Source organism: Corvus moneduloides, chromosome 2 (genome assembly GCF_009650955.1).
Source record: "Corvus moneduloides isolate bCorMon1 chromosome 2, bCorMon1.pri, whole genome shotgun sequence".
NCBI classification, from domain to species: Eukaryota; Metazoa; Chordata; class Aves; order Passeriformes; family Corvidae; genus Corvus; species Corvus moneduloides.
Window position 1 is genome coordinate 100,075,973 of NC_045477.1, and position 18,822 is coordinate 100,094,794.

General features: G+C 38.3%; 1 long non-coding RNA gene across 2 annotated transcripts in view; it reads left to right on the plus strand.

Moving 5' to 3' along the window:
* Positions 1-3,773: 3,773 nt before the first annotated feature.
* LOC116440165 overlaps positions 3,774-18,822 on the plus strand; it is an 80,324-nt gene continuing 65,275 nt past the window's right edge. The window contains exon 1 of one of the 2 annotated variants that reach the window (XR_004238439.1): positions 3,774-6,467. This is a non-coding gene — a long non-coding RNA (uncharacterized LOC116440165). The remainder of the gene's footprint in view (positions 6,468-18,822) is intronic. The other variant, XR_004238441.1, reaches the window with a different exon arrangement.

The following is an 18,822-nucleotide window of genomic DNA, read 5'->3' on the forward strand; positions in this document are numbered from 1 at the left end:
AAATTCCATCATTACCAGTGTCCTTGTGGTTGGTTAGCTCACAGGCTGAGAAGTTACCTTCTACCTTCAGTAAGAGCCAACATCAAAGCAGGGTTTTGGCAAACTATCGCAGCATGACTGCTCTCTCAGAAATGCAGGTTTGGGTTTTCTAGGAGCCAGTTACCTGTTTCTCTCTTTGCAGCTGCAGTGCCAGTATGTTGCTGCCCATTGCAAGGGCTCTTCTCTATACCCTTCTTCAGACAACTTATCTCCTCCTAGCCTTCAGATTTTCCTGTTTGGGGTTGTTTTTCCATGGTTTAGCTGCTCTTAATGGCTTTAAGCTGAAAGAGAGTAGATTTAGATTGGATATTAGGAAGAAATTCTTCACTGTGAGTGTGATGAGGCCCTGGAACAGGTTGCACAGAGAAGTTGTTGACACTCCATCCCTGGAAGTGTTCAAGGCACAACAACCCCATGCAGCACTACAGGCTGGGAGCAGAGTGGCTGGAAAGCTGCCCAATGAAAAAGGACCTGGGAGTGCTGGTCACCAGCCAGCTGAACATGAGCCAGCAAGTGCCCAGGCTGATGGCATCCCGGTCTGTATCAAAAATAATATGGCCAGCAGGAGTAGGGCAGTGATTGCCCCTCTGTACTCAGCACTGGTGAGGTCGCACTGCAGGTGCTGTGTCCAGTTCTGGCCCCTCACTTCAAGAAAGACATTGAGGTGCTGGTTGTTTAGAGAAGGGCAATAAAGCTGGTGAAGGGGCTGGAGGGTAAGTCATGTGATGGATGGAGTGTTTAGCCTGTAGAAAAGGAGGCTCAAGGGAAACTTTATTACTCTCTACAGTTACCTGGAAGGAGGTTACAGCGAGGTGACAGTTGCCCTCTTCTCCAAGGCAACCAGTGACAGGACAAGAGGAAATGGCCTCAAGCTGTGCTATGGTAGTGTCTTGGGGTGACTTTATGATGTGTATCCTATATCGCTGCCCTATGCCCAGAAATTAATTTGTGTACCTTTCTATGCCTTTAAACTGAGCCTGAGAGGGGGAAGGAAAAACTGAGCAAAACTTTTTCAAAGCAGTTTGCAGCTTGTTCAAGGTCACACAGAGATAGAGACTTTTTTTTCAGCTGTGACAGGAGAGAGGGAGGGAAGGGAAGCGCCCTGCTTGCTTTTCTTTCCAGCCAGCTTTCGGCAGTTTTTTCCTCAGCTCTTTTTTCCTTCAGAGAGTTGAACTTTCATTTTCCTAGGACTTTGTTTTTTTTCCCTTTTCTCTCTGCTGGACGGTTTCAACATCAGAATACATTGGGAGAACTTTCCACCGAGGCCTTGGCCCTGGAGGTGGGCCCACCACCCCGTCCCAGCTCCAAGGAGGGGGAGAGAGAGATCGACGGAAGGACTCTGAAATTTTCCCAGGTTTCTCTCAGCAGGGCAAGGGGTTTTATTATTTAGCATTATTATCCTTTTCCCGTGCGTTTGTTAAATAAATAGTTTTTGTCTCTTTCACTTTCCTTCGAGGAAAATTTATTTTTCCCGAACCTAGTGGGGGAGGGGTGGTTGTGCCTTCTCTCAGAGGATATATTTTTAAATTTGACCTAACCGGCACAGGTAGGTTCAGATTGGACATCCTGAAGAGTTGATGAGGGTGGTTAAGTGTTGGAACAGGCTGCCCAGGGAGGTGATAGAGTCACAATCCCTGGAAGTCTTCAAGAAATGACTGGACATGGCACTTAGTGCTATGGTTTAGTTGGCATGGTGCTGTTTGGTCAAAGGTTGGACTTGATGATCTTTGAGGTCTTTCTCAGCTTTGATGATTCTATTGTATGATTTTAAGGCCAGGTCTTATGGGGCTCTGAGTAAAGTGGTCTGGTAGAAGGATGATCTTTAAGGTCCATTCCAACTCAACCTGTTCTGTTATTCTATGATTATTCTTCTTGCCCCAGCTTCTGCTTCCTGGCATATCAAAGTGTACTGCTTTATCCCATGGTTCTTGCTGAAAGAATACCTATATGTGGAATTAAGCTTCCTGGCTTCTTTCCTCCCCTATTATCTCTGTCCAGTGTCATCCTTCTCATAGTGATGAGTTGGGATTCTCTCTCAGTTTCTCTTGTCAAGCAGCCTCATACAGGAAGGAGGGAGAACCATGAGGTTCTGTTTGCGAAACAGGACAAACTTTTTTAAAGTTGAAACTGAATTATTTTATTTGCTATGGGTCAACAAAGAGAGGAATAGACTGTCACAGTCCTACTGATGAATAAACCTGATGGACAGGTTGACTTCCCTGACAGCTGTCTCCAAAAGAGCAGAAAGAGGGAGCCCAGAAGACTGAAAAATCCCATGAGTGACACACATGTGAAAAAGCAGCAGTTTTTAAATGCCTTCTGTTGGAGCTGGTAATAAATTAACTATTTACTTTTACCACTTGGCAGCAAATGTGGAATAAATTTTTGCAGATGATTTAGGACCTTGTTTAACTTCCAGCAGAAAAATGAAGAGTTCTAGAAAAGTTGATGGACTGCATTCAACTTTATGATGCAGAAAAACAAACTGTTAACTTACAGAAATAACAACCATGTGCTGTCATGACTTGCTCACTACTTGTCTTCAGGCACTGAGTATTTGTATTGGGAGAGCATGCTGGGTCTACTGCCAGTGTCAGTATTTCCTTTATTTACTTTTGATCTTTCATGTGTTTGAGCTATAATGCCTGACCAGTTATATCACAAAGTAATTGGAGTAAATGCTGATTAACAAGAAATGAAGAAAAAATGAGGGTCAGCAGTGTGGGAAGGAAAGCAGCGATAGGCCAAGACTCACTGAGGTATGCAGAAAATACAGGCAACAGGGAAGGCAGAGAGTCAGTAATAGATGGTGTTAGGGGTCTGCTACAGCCTTGGTGGGCCCTCAGCTGCCATCAGCAAAACAGAACTGTTTCTTGTGCCAGTGCAAACAAAAATGTCACACGGCTGTCCTTGCTTCCAGTGCCTTTGGGCATGTCTGGTGGGTGGCTGGAGCCCACTGTCTGTGTCTGCAGGGAAGCTCCAGACGGGGATTGTATAGCTGTGTTAGCTTGATCCCATGTCTGCCTTTCTGCAGAGTTTGTTTGCTTGAGCACAGCACTAGGCTAACACTTCTGCCCATCACATATCTCTGGATTGACTTGCATCCGGAGACATTTGAGCACAGGACAGACAAGTGTTGTATACACTGCCACAGCTACACATGGCTCTTCAGTTTCCCCCAAACCAGTGTAGCCCATTTGTACCTAGCTTATCTGAGGGGTGACTTGGATGAAAACCCATGGGTCAAGTTCATTCCTCTTGTTACCTCAAGAGATGCAGTGCTGCTTTACCTTTGTGTTCTAAATGACAAAGGAAAAGGGCAGGAAATGGTGTAGGCTCTTAAAGTATTAACAAATGAAGGAATAAAGAGGTACTGTGAATAAAAGGATGAATGAAGGAATCTACTGCGATCTGTAGTGAGAGATACCACTAAAAGAAATAGGTTTAGTTTCCTCTGACTGTATGCCAGTATCTCATTATTCCTCTCATTTTATTTCTGTTTTCCCAGTGAAATGTTGTGAAGAGGAGCTTCTATCTTCTAGATACTTCTATCAGACTGTTAATAACCTGGGAGTAATAACATGGAAACTGTTGTTGGGCATTTTCTATGCCACTTTCACATCTTTGAAATGAAGCGTAACAGTGCCAAATTTTCTTCTTTATGTTGTCAGCTAAAGAATTGCCACAGAAAGAAAAATACTTCTCTCTTTTCAAAAAAAAAAAAAAAAAGCTGAAATAAAAGAGGTGATGAGAACTTTATTTCATTTGCTTTCTTTCCTCAGCGAAGAATTCAACTTTAATAGAAGTATTAAAAAAAAGAAAAAGAATGATCTGTAGCAGTGGGCAGTAAACATTCTCCACATGAGTCTCCTTCACTTTACTGTGGTTTGCACTATATTATTTGGCATTGAAAATTATGAAAAGTTCCTCCACTTCCTCAGTTTTAACCTTCTCAGCCAGTGTTGTTCATTTTATATTGAAGAACAACATTTCAAGTTGAAGAACAAATTCTGTCCTTCTAAGAATGCTGCCAAACTGCTGCTCAGCTGTTCAAGTCCCTTCTGCCAATGAAACCCAAATACTTGGCTCTTCCTTTTAAGCTCCAAGACTTGCTGACACTTTTCTTGGTGCACACTTGAAACACTGCAATGTGTAGTCATTTCTCGTTGCCTCACTAGGAACCCTATGACTATTAGGCCAATGAACTTAGTCTCCTAATAACACAGGCTATCCTGATGTACACCTATTCCCAGGAGCTTAACAAGGTCCTCAGCAGCACTAATCAGGGATGATGTTTTCCCTCTTTCACCAGACAGCTATTCCAGCTCCACTTTTTATCCATCTCTGCTTTTGGAAACATTTTCTTGCCTGAAACAAGTGCTTCTCCTACCCTTTTTGGTATTCTCACACTGTATATCTGTATCAAAAACTGACAGAGAAACACTTCAGAGTCGTTGGATTTTACACAGCTGAAGGCAAACCTTGAATCCTGAAGTGGATGCCCAGGTGACTTGACACTGGAGTAGCCATAGTGAAACAGGCTTTGTACAGTTACTACCAGGCAACTAACAGCACTCTAGGAGTGTTAGCATGCCACAAACCCTGGAGAAATCACGAGATACATTCTGCTCCATCTTTTAAATATTCCTATAGGCCACAGATACCTTAATGCCCTCTATAAGAACTGAACTGCAGGCAGCAAAAATAATACATCATTTTAGAGGTTAGATGATTTTAGCAATGAACAGCTTTTTTTTATTTACTTATGTGTAGATTTGCAGAATGAACAGTTGTAATTGTTTTGTGTCTGAGTTGTGTAAAAAGCATAACAGCATGTGATCAAAGAGAAAATATGTTTCCCTAATGCTCAGCATGTCTGGACAGATAAGTGCAGATTTAGCTTATGTTTTGCTGTATGTTATTCAGTTTCATGATGTTTGTAGTAGTGCAGCATTAGACAGATCTGCCTGATATGAATGGTTAAATTATATCCAGTGACCAGAGTATTAGAAACCAGGATTTTTCGTGTGGCTGCTCTGATAAGTAGACATAGAAAAAATCTAGGCTTTATCTTATGCTAGAGTATAGCCCAAATGACACTTAGAGGCCATATCTAGGAGAGGAGTTAACACATTTGGAGAGTTGAGTTGAAAGTACTAGGCTAGTCTTTTCAGAAATATGTTCTGAAAAATGAAATATAAGTATGGTTTTTTCCTACTGAAAAGGTAGATACATTTAAAAATATTTCTTGCTTATTATTACCACTTTCTTTTTATTTCCTTAAAAAAAAATTATGCCTTCACTGTATCTACAGTACAGAAGTTTTTAACATTTATTTACACAGAATTACGTTTGGAACATCCAAGACCAATGGTGCTACCATTGAATCCAGATGCAGGGACTTGGCCTTGCTTTTGTAATTGTTTCTGTTATAAATCTAAACCCCTATTTCAAAGTTCGGAATCTTGTTATAAAAAATGCTTCCAGAACACAATTTGGCATCTAAGATATCAGTCAAGAAACACTTATTGCTAGTTTGGTTTCAGTGTGGCTTTTGGAACTCACAGATGTGTCTTGAGAGTTTTATCCATGCTTTCAGATATTGTAAAGGTTTTAAATACCTTTGACTAGCAAATGGAAATCATCACAGTGTTTTGGAGTGATAGAATCATTTTTAGCTAAAAATGCCATTAAAACTCTAAGTGATCATGAGTTTTTTTCTAAATAGTAGTGTAGTTACTTCATAGCAGGCTTGAACTAAGGGTAAATTGCAGCCTCACAATGCTCCAGTGAACATGTTTTCACCTAAAGAAAGGGAGAATTATCCAGCTTCCTCAAGCATAGCAGCTACACTGTGAACAGTTAATGAGATAAGCTGCTGATTCCAGTTATAGAGTGGAAATTGGCTTCTGTCTTTTTCGGCTCATTACAGATAAACTGAGCCAACCGAAGCAGGCTTCTCTTGTGTCAGCTTGTTTGAAGACTGCATGAAGAATAACTTCTCTGCACTTGGGCAATGTGAAAATTTTGTCAAAAAATTGCCCAAGATCTTTTATGGATTGTAGAACCTAAGCGACCCAGAGGCATGGAACTGGCTCTTTGCCAAGGGTATGGAATTAGCCCTACAGGCAGTGAGGCCTGTTTTAATCAGAATCCTGCCTCTTTACACTGGTAGTTAAGTAAGGTGGTGAAGCCCACTTGGCCTGCTGAATTGCTTCCTCTTGGCACACACTAAGTTGCACCTGGAGCAAAGAAGGAGCTTTCTGGTATCACTGCATTTTATAACCTCTAGCTACTGAAACAATAATATAAAAATGCTTTTAAGTCACTTTAAGAGTGTGGCTGACCAATAAACCCTTAAAATGAGAGAAGGCTCAGAGAAGATGGGCAAGGACAATGGGACTGTGAAGTTCAGTGAAGAATGCAAGGTAAGACTGACCTCAAATGTTGCGAAGAAGCTGACTTTATCTCGGCACAAAAGAGGACTGAAGAGTGACCTTTGGTTTAGATAACCAACTATCAGCAGTTGAGTGTATCGAGCTCTGAGTTCCTTAAAAGAACGTGAATGACTTCCTGAGTTAGGCAGGCCAGCATGGGGGGAGTGAATACATAGCTCAGCCCAACAGAAAGTATAAAAACTAGACAACTAATATAAGAATTTTGAAGAGGTGAATGGGCTTGACCTGTGGGCCCAATGAGTTTTAACTGTGAAGTAAAACTACTCCACATCTTGTGACTATCAAGTATAGAAGTCAGTTATGAAGAGCCCTCACTGCCAAACAGGCTGGTTGTATTTTAAGATTTTCATAAGAACTGCTTCTTTCTAATGAGTTTCTTCTTTAAGGAAGAACTAATAAAAAATTGATGGATTTTGACCTGATACCAGAGTTTCTTTCTTGGAGCAGGGGTGCCTAGCAGTAGTGCTCTCCAATTTGTGTGACTGAAAGAAGTTCCATGCTGCCTCCCAGGGATCAAATAGTTTCTGGCGTGTTAAAATATATGAAGAGAAGTTAGGAGGAGAAAGGTGTGTACAAGGGCAGGACACCAATTGTCCATATGATTTTGCATTGTAGCATGAAAACATCATTCCAACCGACTGGAAATTTTTTAAGGGAATATTGCTTCCATGGAACGTTTTGATTTGCTGAAACTGCAGGAATGAAGATATATTTGATGGATTAAAATTGCCCTTCCTGGCTCCTTAGCAGAGTCTCTCCTTCAAGCTACAGGGTCATCATCAGACTACCTGGAGGGATATTTATGAGCCAAGAAGATGGAAGCCTTGAGAGGCCTTATCTGCCCAACCTTCTTGTCTTTTTGCAGCTTACTTGATAATATGTCAGGGTTTTTGTTTCTGAGTCTTCTGAGTGCAATTAAGGCTCCAAAACTCGCCAGGCCTGTGGCAGTCCTATGGCATATATATGCAATATAAAGCCTTTAGTTACTATAAATTGATACTGGTAAAGTTATGAAAAATCTGTACTTTTTCTTGGACTTGTAAATCCGTTTCCTTGCCATGTCAAGTACCATTTTTTCATTCAAGAGATATGGTTCAGAACTGAAAAGTCAGACTGTAATGTTTAGAACACTTTAACTATTGTTGTGATATAGAAAAGATCAATCATTCCCTACTTCCAGGTCCTCATCCTATGAGGAAACTATCTGCACCCACTACTGCAGCTGACAGTCCTGAGAACAAAAGCTGAAATCAAAACCAAACCCAAAGTAATTAAGAGCACCATAAAATATTTTAGTTTGAATAGTCCTCATTGTGGATTCTTTAATCTTAAAACTTCTTTCCACCAACACTGCATTTTAGAAGTCAAACCTGATTAGCATCATGGTTTGCTCTTATTTATTACTCAGAGTATAAGAAGCTTGAGTGTTTTCACAACTTTTTTTTTTTTTTAAACTCTTACAGATCTCTGAATGTTTGCTGGTGAAATCTTGTCCCCATTAATGTCAACAAAAATTCAATTATGGCTTCAATACATCCAGGATCACCTCACTTTAATAGGGATTTGTGTTGCTATGGCAGAATAGACCCCAATTTCTGGTTTTGTCATGTTTTTCATCTTAAAAAAAAAAAAGGAGTATGGTTCAGGTATAATTGGCATGATTAAGCTTGTCAGAAAACCCATGTTTGTGGACTATCTGTTCAAGGATCTTCTTCTTATGGATCTCTTCTATTGCTTAATGCAGTGTTCTCATATGTGTAATGTACTCAGTGATTAAATTCAGCATTTAATACAGGTATGTATAATGTGAGTGATCAGATGGATCCAGTCCAGCCTGCCCCTTTTCTCTTTTTCTCTCTAGTTAGGTACAGATTCCTGTTATGTGAGAGGAAACTGGGCAATGGGGAAGTGTAGGGGATGGAAGGAAGCTGCATTCAAACACATGCAGATTAAAAAGACTGATGACGGGTGCAGCTGTGATTTTTTAACACTTAATGCTCTTTTTCAAGGGGATGGCAGCATAGGAAAGGTGAACAGTCCATGCATTTAATGGAAACCAAATATAAACCGAGTATCATGAATTGTGAACTTTAAAGATGTCGCTGGGTATTTATTGAACATTGCTGAAACATGAGGAATAACTGAATCAAATTTTGACATACATCAGGTAGTTACTTTCTCACGGTTTTCTGTTGGATGATATCACACTGATATTTTGCATTCTCTCTTCCATGGTACCCACTTCTGACAGCACTTGGAGTATGATGCAGAACCTGTACATTTCTTTTCCAATCTAGACTCACCTTCCCTGTGATGTATACATGCAAGCACCCAGCTTTGACTGCTCTGCAGTGTACTGCTGACAACAGTACAAGAGGTGACAACAACCACTTCTGTTTCCTCTGCATACTCAGCACCATAAGGTGGTCAATCAAAGTCTTGTTCCTGTGTTGCAAGTACATTGGATCTGGGAACAGTGGGCCATGCAACTGCGTTACACTGATAGATCACCCTTCCTGTGCTCTGAGCCCTAGCTCCATTGAAGCATCACCTGGGCATGTGTTTTGAAGTGGATGGGTCCCAAGTCTTGGCATAGTTACCCTTAATCTTAAAACTTCTTTGTGTCTAACCCTATAGACAAAGTTCTGGGATTCCATTGCAATTGGATACTAGTTGTGGCAAGAAAACATATTATAAGCATTAGATACTCCATTTTGAGTTAAAAAAACGAAGCACCTCTCTGCCATGTTTTAGATCATAGCTGGCCTTAAAAATTACACAGAACTGCAAGGAAAATAAAGCAAAACCCAATTATCTCAGGATAAGGGAAAGGAAGAAAGGAATGTAATGGAATAGTTGGGGGAACAGCTTAAAATCCAATTTCAGTAAGAAATATTTTTCATCCAAGTATCTAGAGGGAATACACCAGAAATAAACTACTTTATAAAGCAACCAGCCATCTTAGTGATTTATCGTGTCATTCCTTGATCATCAGACAGAGAATTAAATTATCTAGATGGGATGCAGAGGGTTGTGGAATTACACATTGCTTTCTTCCAAGGTATATGAACTCCATGTGTTATGACTTTCTTGAGAACTGCGTTGTGGTTAGTCCACTTTCTGGACTTCTTTTGTTTTCTTATGAGGAAAAACTAATCTTACAAAGAGAAAGCAGTTCCCTAGTATATGGTCTGGATTTTATTAGGTACACATTACACTGTTTCCTGATATTGCTCTTCTGTATAACTTTTGCACCAATTGATAAGCAATAGTGTGACACAGCATCACAAAATGCCCTCAGAACAACTTTATAGATGGCACTTACAGACACTTATAATTTAAATGCAGTGAGTAAATAAGAAAGCACATGTTAATAAGGATCTGGTCCTGTATCCACTCAAATTAGTGGCATAATTATCAGACGCTTAGGTAAGTCAGATTCATAACTTTGAACCTGCCAATTTTTTTTTCAATAGAAATGCATTTCATATGAAGGAAATTAACTAAGCAATTTAGTTTTTACTGCAAATGGAAGGTAGAACATATATCACAATAATGTTGGAAATAGACATCTAATATAAGTAACATTAAAGGACGGAGTAAGACTTGCCTTGCCTTCACTACCTTATCCTGTTCTGTCCTGTCCTATCCTACAGGAACCTTTCCTTCTTCATGTACAGACTTTGAAGCGTACTCTGCTTTTCAGTTTGACCAATGCTGCCAGTTACATGTCTTTTCTATTTGATAGAGAGCACCACAGGGATTATCTGCATAACTAGATGTCAAAAGCAAAATGTGAAAATAAAAGGAAAATAAGAAAGAATCAATTTTTTTTAATTTGCTGTCTTTTTGAGCACACAGTCATGACTTTTCTGCCAAATGTCCTCCTTCTATGAGAATTAGACTGAAAGTCCAGAATGGGTGCACCTGTATCAAACACTAAACCTTGTTTATTCCAGGATATAGTTTTTCAGAAGACTGGAAAATGGGAATGTTTGAAATATATTAATCTGTTTGCCTAAGAATGTTAGAAACAGGCAGCATACAATGCTGTGTGGTTTTTAATGAGAAGCAGATGCTGGTGGCATCACCTCTCTGGGACCTGGGTCTGTGGCAACGGGGGCTCCCCTGAGGCTTGTGGTCTTAGCCTGGTGTGCAAATTTTTATTGCCCAAACACAAACCTGACTAGGTAGCTATTTTGAATAGGGGATCTGACAATCAAAGCAAGTTGGTTACAGCCAAGTTTTGCTGTGAAGGGTGTGTTCTCCTTTTTCCCCCTCCTTCATTGAAATGCACATACAGGATATGTTCATGAGCAGCTGGAGGCAGTTATGTATCGGTTTCGCCCATGGCCTGGGACAGCCAGATAGAGCAACCTGGAATTAAAAGCCTGTGCACGTTAGCTCATGCCCAGCACTATGCTAACACAGTTGTTTTCCAAATTTATACAACCACGTTAAAGACTGCGCCATCTGGGCACACGTCTCCCAGGGAGGCAGGCTTGTGTCTTCATGACATAAATCATCTTGATGCTGTGAGGGTCTCCTCCAGCAAGATTACTTTGCTAGACTGAGACACTCAACTTTGCTGTTTTATGGGCATTAGAGGCAGATTTATAAGTGCTGTTTTCCCCATTGCTTTTTCAATTTTTACTTATGGTTCTTTCTAAGCTGTGACAACAATTGCTTTGGGACAGTTTTTATCAAACAAAAGGATATGTTTCAAAGATAGTCTATAGCTTTTCAACCCAACTAGAATGAAAGGGGCCATGGGCCCCACACAATAGAGCAGTTTGAGGTACTTTGGCATGCTGATTGTACAAATATTATCATTTAATTAAATGAAGTTAATGTTCATGTCCTGTGGAAGATATTGTACCATTTAAAATGATTCAAATATATACAAACTTGGAATTTTTCCACTCTTTATTTGCAGTATCTTAGAGTAATCCTGTCACTTGCCCTGAAGATTATTATATTTATAAAAACAAATGACTGCAGTGTAATTTGCAAACAGAATGATAACTTTATTATAATTTTGTTATAAAGTTCTGAAATTAATAGATTTTCTATAATAGAAACTATGACACAAAATTTTCCATCTTTTCACAACTCAATAAATCTCTTTTTGGACTAGCCAAGACCAGCTAAAACAAATAAGCCTACTAAAAATGCTGTTAGGTTTATTTGCATCATATGCTGTTCACTTACAAATTTATTAATTCTGTGATTCTATTACGAATACTGAACTGAAGGGTTCTTTTTTTTCTTATACAACTGCTGAAATGGATGACTCAATATAAAATTTGTAAAGTGTCATCTCCAGATAGTGATTGAAAAGGGACAGGATAAAGGCTAAATATCAGTATAAATAAATTTTCTGTCTGAGACATCACAGCAATATTGTGTGTCACTCACAGTTCTGTCCCATTTTTTATATGTGGACTGTTTCTGCAGTTTCTGAAACTGTTTCAGCACCTGAAACCTGAAATGGCTCTCATGGAAGACAGGGCAAAGGGACGGGCAGTAAATAAAATATAAACATTTGATAAGAAACAAAATCATTACCAAATGGATGCTGTAAGAATTATGATACAGTAGTCAAGTTGAATCTTCTGCCCATGTATAATCTCAAATATTTTTACACATGAAAGTTTATAATAGCTGTTAAATTTTTTATGATTCTGCCTGGTTTACACATTCATTCTGAATTTGTAGAAAACAGTTAGCTGAGACATTAATAACTGGGGGAAGATTTTTTTCAGACCTCAGGATAAAATTGTTTCTGCTGTTTCCATTCCATAAGCCAGGGAAGCTGATTATCTTTGCTTTCATAACACACTTTCTCTTTTTTTCTTCTTTATCCCTCTGTGTAAAAATATCTACATATATATGTATATGTTTTTGAGCAAAAGTGTATCTATTCTACATATTTTGTAAAATACATGATTTTCAACAAAACACACTAAAAATATATCATGTGAACCAAGACTGAAAAACATGGAATATAAATATTTTCACAAAGGGTAGACTGAGTAGGAGTATGAAGACAATATCACTCATATATTTTTTCCCTAGGGCAACTGTAACTACCAACTCTGCATTTTCTTTAAAATTACTTTCGCAACCCAGCAATATTTACTTAAATTAGATAACTTGTCAAATGAATCATCCCAGCATGATCTCTATCTCAAGTTGTTTCCCAGCATTCATAGTTGGAACTTGATTTTCATTTTGCACTCTTGATCTAATTAAGATTATAATTTTCTTATGTGTTTGTGAAACACACAGGCAGTTGTAGACACACAATTTAGGCAAAAAAAATGCCCACAATGGCAGCACTGCTTAGAATTTAAAGGACTTGACAGCTATATTCCCAAAAGTTATTTCCAGCAGATGGTAGTTTAATTTATGTCCTTGTCCTCTTTTCTTTTATCTGTTGTTTTGTACTTTTATCTGAATTAGAACATTTGCCATTTATCTGTCTGTTTATCTCTCTGTCTGTCTTCTGTTTTTATTTTGTTGTTGTAGAAGGATAGAAGGTGTTAGATATCCCACATTAGAGTTGGCCTGAACCCAAAATTCAGAAGTTTTTATTTCTAAACCATCTCAAGGCATTGAAGAAGAGTCAGTTCTTTTCTCCTGAATAAAGTAATATATATAGTAGGAAAGATTGTTCCAGAATGTGGAATGGGATATCTGTCATCCAAAGCTTTTGAGACTAAATCAACAAAGCTATTTTTCTAAATAATGGTTTAAGTGTATTTGGCTCATATTTGTACTGTGGATTGGATGAAATTCTCTTCCAAGTACTTCTCTAGCTTTATTTTCTCCATTCTTTACTTCTGGAAGAGTGTCCCTTCTATTCTGTCTGAGAAAGTTTGAAGAGGATCAGAGGCCCTGGAGCACCTCTCCTATCAAGACAGGATGAGAGATTTGGGTTGTTCAGCCTGGAGAAGAGAAGGCTCCAGGGTGACCTTATAGCAACCTTCCAGGACCTAAAGGAGGCTCATAAGAAAGCTGGAGAGGGACTTTTCACAAGGCTTTAAAACAAAAGAGTAGAATTGGCTTAGATATTAGAGAGAAATTCTTTTCTGTGAGGATAGTGAGATCCTGGAACAGGTTGCCTAGAACAGCTGTAGATTTCCCGTCTCTGGAAATGCTCAAGGGCAGGTTGGATGGGGCTCTGAGCAACCTGATGTAGTGGAAGGTGCCCTTTCCTATAGCAGGGGGAGTTGGAAATAATGATCTTTAAGGCCACTTCCAACCAAAGCCACTGTATGCTTCTATGATTCCTGTATCTGGTTATCTCTATTCAGAAAGAAGAGGGAAAATGGTGTTTCTTCCTCTTATATGAATTAGTTGTTCCTTATAACATACCTTACCCACTAGTCTAAGGCACAATCCAAACAGGCTAATCTGGAAATAAAACAGAAAATGAAATATTCCTAATCATTAATTCAGTCTTGAAAATAAGTGTGATCCAATCAGGCTAAATAAAACAAAATAAAACAGCAAACAACTGAAATTATTCTCCAATGACTCACTGAGAAGCAGAACTAAGCAAACCAGCCTCCTCTTACCAGCCGCTCTCCCTACCTCTCCTGTTGCTTAAAACACAATGCTTCACTTCCTCATGTGAATCCAGCAGACACCCCCACAATACTTTCAACTTAGTACCATAACCCCTAAGCACATTTTATTGCTCTCTAGCTGAGCAAGAGGTAGTGTGCCAAGTCAGTAGTTTAGGGATGTATGTTCCTGACTGGCCTACCAGCCACTACCTCTTTACTGTTCCTTCCCTTTTCTCTGAAGGGGAACACAGATGGGGAACACAGACAGGGAACACTAATCTTACTGTCTTATTTTCATAGCAAATATAAGAACATACTATAGCTTGGATGATTCACCTCCCTCTAACATATTCTTTAATAGCCTAGAATTCAATAGGTTACTGGATAAGGGGACAGGGGAAATAAAGGGAAAGACAGGGCACATTCAAATGGACATGCAGATAGGAATTATTTAGATCTTAATTTCTCAGAGAACCAGCTGGAAATCAGTTAAGGTCATTTCCATTTAGCTGGATAAGAAAAGCTGCTAAAAATCATTTAGCATTTTTCTAGAGAAAAAGAAAGTATTTTCTTTTTTAATTTTTTCATTTGGAAAGATCATTCTTCTCATTTTACGATTGAAAAAGCAAACATTTAGAATAAGTCCAGTCTCTTAATTTATTGTTACTGTTCAAAGGTTTCCTTGGTGTACATAAAATTTGTGATCCTTTGTAACATGGCCAAGTATGAAAACAAAGGGAGAGAAAGTCCATGGGTAACCAAGCTTAAGCATAGTAGGAAAAATCTCTTTAAGGGCTTTAGTATTATATAGAACATTTGCTCAGTAAAAATAACCCAAACCAGAAATGTTTCTGGATGTATTTCTTTCATGCAAAGTAACAGTCTATGAACACCAAACAAATAAGATTTGAAAAAAAAACCAAACAACCCCAAATGAAACAACATCCAGTGTAGCTCTCCCTCCAGCTACAGCAGTTTTTTTAGTGCTCAAGCTTTACTAGGTTCAGTTGAACCTGATGGCAACAGTATCTGGTGATGCAGCTCTAGTTATGGTCTCTAAGAACCCTCTAGCATTAGCATTGAAAAGCCATGTCAACCTCTTGGTTCAAAAGTTTATCAGTGAGTGCCATTGCTAAAGCAGAACTTATTATTTTTAGAGGATCTCAGCCATGGGGAACTGTAGGATCTGTGCACAACATCATCCTACATTAAATATTACTGAAGTCCAGCATCCTATTCAGTGGCTAAACTGGAAATATGGGGAATATTCAAAGTCTCAGGGTAAGAATTATCTCTCCTTTTTCCATTCTCTGGAAACTGTAGTTTTAAATAGCTTTATTTATTGGTTAATGTTAGGAAAACATTACAACTAAGTTCATGCCCACTTACTTTTACTAGCAACCTTTTGGGAATATTTGTGTGTAGGAGCATTTAAGATCAAAATTGTCATTTCATGTATTGAAAAATGTGGGGCTTTTTGGTAGAATCCAATGATTGCATGATTTGCTCTAACTTTGCCAAACAGTACAAAGTAGCACATGAGAGTCCTCATATGGACAATTATTTGTCTGTCTTATGAGAAATTCAGTGCTTTCTTGTCTATGGTGCTCCTTTTAGCCATATTTTCTTTTTGGACCGTTTTTGTTACGGCTGCTTTTTTCTTCAGCTGGAATTAGAGTCAAATTGAATTTACATATTTCCAGGGCATTTCATAGGTTGCTATAGAATTTTAAAAAACATAGACATTAAATATAGCTTTGCTCCCCTCAAGGAAAGATGTTGCCAATCAATTCACATCTGACATTCTTGAAAACAGCACAACAGATGACAGCAAGAATGTAGAGAACAAAGAGCCATATTTTCTCTATGATTAGCTGTGCAGTATTTTATGTCTTTTCCAGCAGTGCTGGTTTATTGTTGATTCCACTATCCATGCTTTTATGCACAATTTTAATGAACTGTAGGACAGATAGAAACCACCTCACATTACTGAGTAATGTCATGCCTTTAACTGGAACAGAGATCATGACCTCCTGATCAAAACAGAAGAAAGAAAAGTATTCATCATTCAGATGTCTATTAGGGGTTTGCCTCTGCCTCCTCAGACTAGCTGAACACCACAGTAATTTTAAGACCAGTAGAGGGTACTAGTGTATGTACACAGAACTCAGTAAGTAACAGCAAAGATGGCTGCATGAGAAATTTGGACTAAACCTGTAGAGAGTGCACTAATGTTAAAGCAATAAGACTTAGTAAGATATCTTTAGCCAGGCTGCTTTATTTTCTTAGCTACTGAAACGTCCTTTCAGCATCCACAGAATATATTCTGATTTAAAGTTAGGTTGTCGTAACCATTTCTTTAGAACACCAACACTGATATCAAATAAAAGGTCTTAATTCCACTGCATCTGTGTTTTTGAAGTGGATTTTCAGAAAAAAAGTAAGTTTTGGAAACACATATATCTTTAATATCTGTACAGTACTTTGCGGTTTCTTTCCTTTCTAAAATGAAGGGTGTATCTACAAAAGCAGTGTCATGCAATCAGAAATATTGTCTTCAGGAATCAATAACCTAGGTAAGAAGTCAGATGAACATAGTTATATTACTTTTTTCAGCTACATAGTATAGTTTATATCTGGACTGTGCACAATCTCTCATATTCATATCAGACACCTAAATAAAGCTTTGCTGATTTTTAGAATTGCTGAGCCATCATCCCTTACTGACAACAATTGGAGCTGTTATATAAATATTTATTTATATCTCCCCTTTGACCTTGTCCCCGGATCCTTGCCCAATAATCCCAGGCACTGGAGCTTATTCAGCAGTCTACCTTCTGAGCACATTTGAACAGCTGCTATTCATTAGAAATACAAGAAAACCTAAAAAAATCAGAACCTCAAACTTCAATCTGAGACGGATATCATTCCTTCTTTTCTCTCCAAATGAATGGTTTCCTTAAAATATACGTCTGGACCAGACCCAGGACTTGTAATAAGTTTCCTATGCACAGAGATATTATGGCCTTAAGATCCAATATCCTTTGCCCTAAAGGGTGAGAAAAGGGAGCTTTATCCTGTTTGTACAAGGGTATATGCAGAATTCAATCCATTTGCTGTAAGGGCTGGAATGAACTTAAAGTGTTTCCACGGAATAATGTACTTATTAAAAAGTTCCTGTACATAATTTTGTGAAGTCTTTTGCATATAGTAACTTTGCTTTTCATCTTTGGAGCTCTGCATTGTTGGATGCTAGGTGATTGGCCCAGACACTATTTATGCATAGGTTTAACCAATTTGTTTCTCTTTAAAACAAGAGAATGTATTCTTTAAGAGTTCAGAAAACTATCAGTTGATAGAAGGATAAAGAAGGGGGAAAGGATGCATATTAGAATTTTAAAACAATCTCAAACATCCAACTAATAATTGTAATATTAATATGAATTAGAACCATTTCTGTGGAAGACATGATTTTATTCTTACTGTGTATAGTCATGGTAGCTTTGCAACTGGAAGGTGAAAATCACTGATTCCTGATCAGCTTAGAAAATCTCAATGGAGCTATGATCAGGGCACAGTTCATTCATCAAACCATAAATGTCTTGTGCCACCTCAGGTTCCTTAGGGTACCTCAGATACTCAGAAGGGCCCAGCATATATGACATAGGAGACGTGAGAAACCTGTATCCTTTTGGAAATGCGCCTGGAGCCAGGGTGAAGGATACTTTATGGATACTTTAAGGATACTTGGATGCCTCTAGACCTCCCTGTTTAGGCACCTTAATAGGTTAAGTAATTTATAAATTAGTTAATATTTTTAATGCTTTCATTAATTAGTTAATAATTAGTTAGTAGTAGTTAATATTTTAAGTAATTTATAAATTAGTTAATATTCATCAAGGCCCTCCATGTTTGCTATGTCTAAACTTTGAATGACAAAACCAAATATAATTTGAAGACTAATGCCAGAGAACTGGTTTCCAATAATCTAAGTCATAGTATCTTTAAAGTGACACTTTAAAGTCACTTTAAAGTGACTGACAATTCAGAGCAGTAAGACAAATAAATCAAACTCAGTCCTGTTTTTGTCAGCATGTGTTGCAAAGCTGTGAGAGACCCCTACACTATGTCCAATATTGTAATATTCCAATGACATACTAAAACCTGGAAAATCTTTCTGCAATAACAGTTCCTGAGAAGAAGTAGAGATTTTTTATGGAAGATAAGAAGGAAAGAGGGATAGGAAAAGTGTATGAAAAAAGGTAATGAGAAGACATATTTGAAATGGGTTATGACAAATGGCAAGCAGCCATCTATTGGCTTCTTTTTACATCTTGGAAAAAGTATAGCAAATGCAAGCCAGTTCCTATAATTTTTTAGCTCTGCCAGAGAGCATTTTTTCCATGCTTTGCAAGCTTTCCCTTTTCTATTTGCAACTGCTTACCATCTGGGAATTTGTGGTTGTGAACAGTTAATATTTAAAAACACACTTGTATTTCACTTGAAATTAAGATTTTCGGTAAAGTGACTGGATTCCACTTTTGGGTGGAATGTGGTGAGATAAATATGTGCAATGCTTGGGGATGGAATGCTGGCTCTGCACTTGGAGAGAAAGTTGGGAGTTTTGTCCAACTCCAGAGTTTTGATTTTATAGCCAGTGATTAAGTTATAAATAATATAATTTTAAAAAAATCTTTTAACACCACTGTAACTTCTTTCTTTTTTAATTAATTTTAATTTCATGCTTTTAC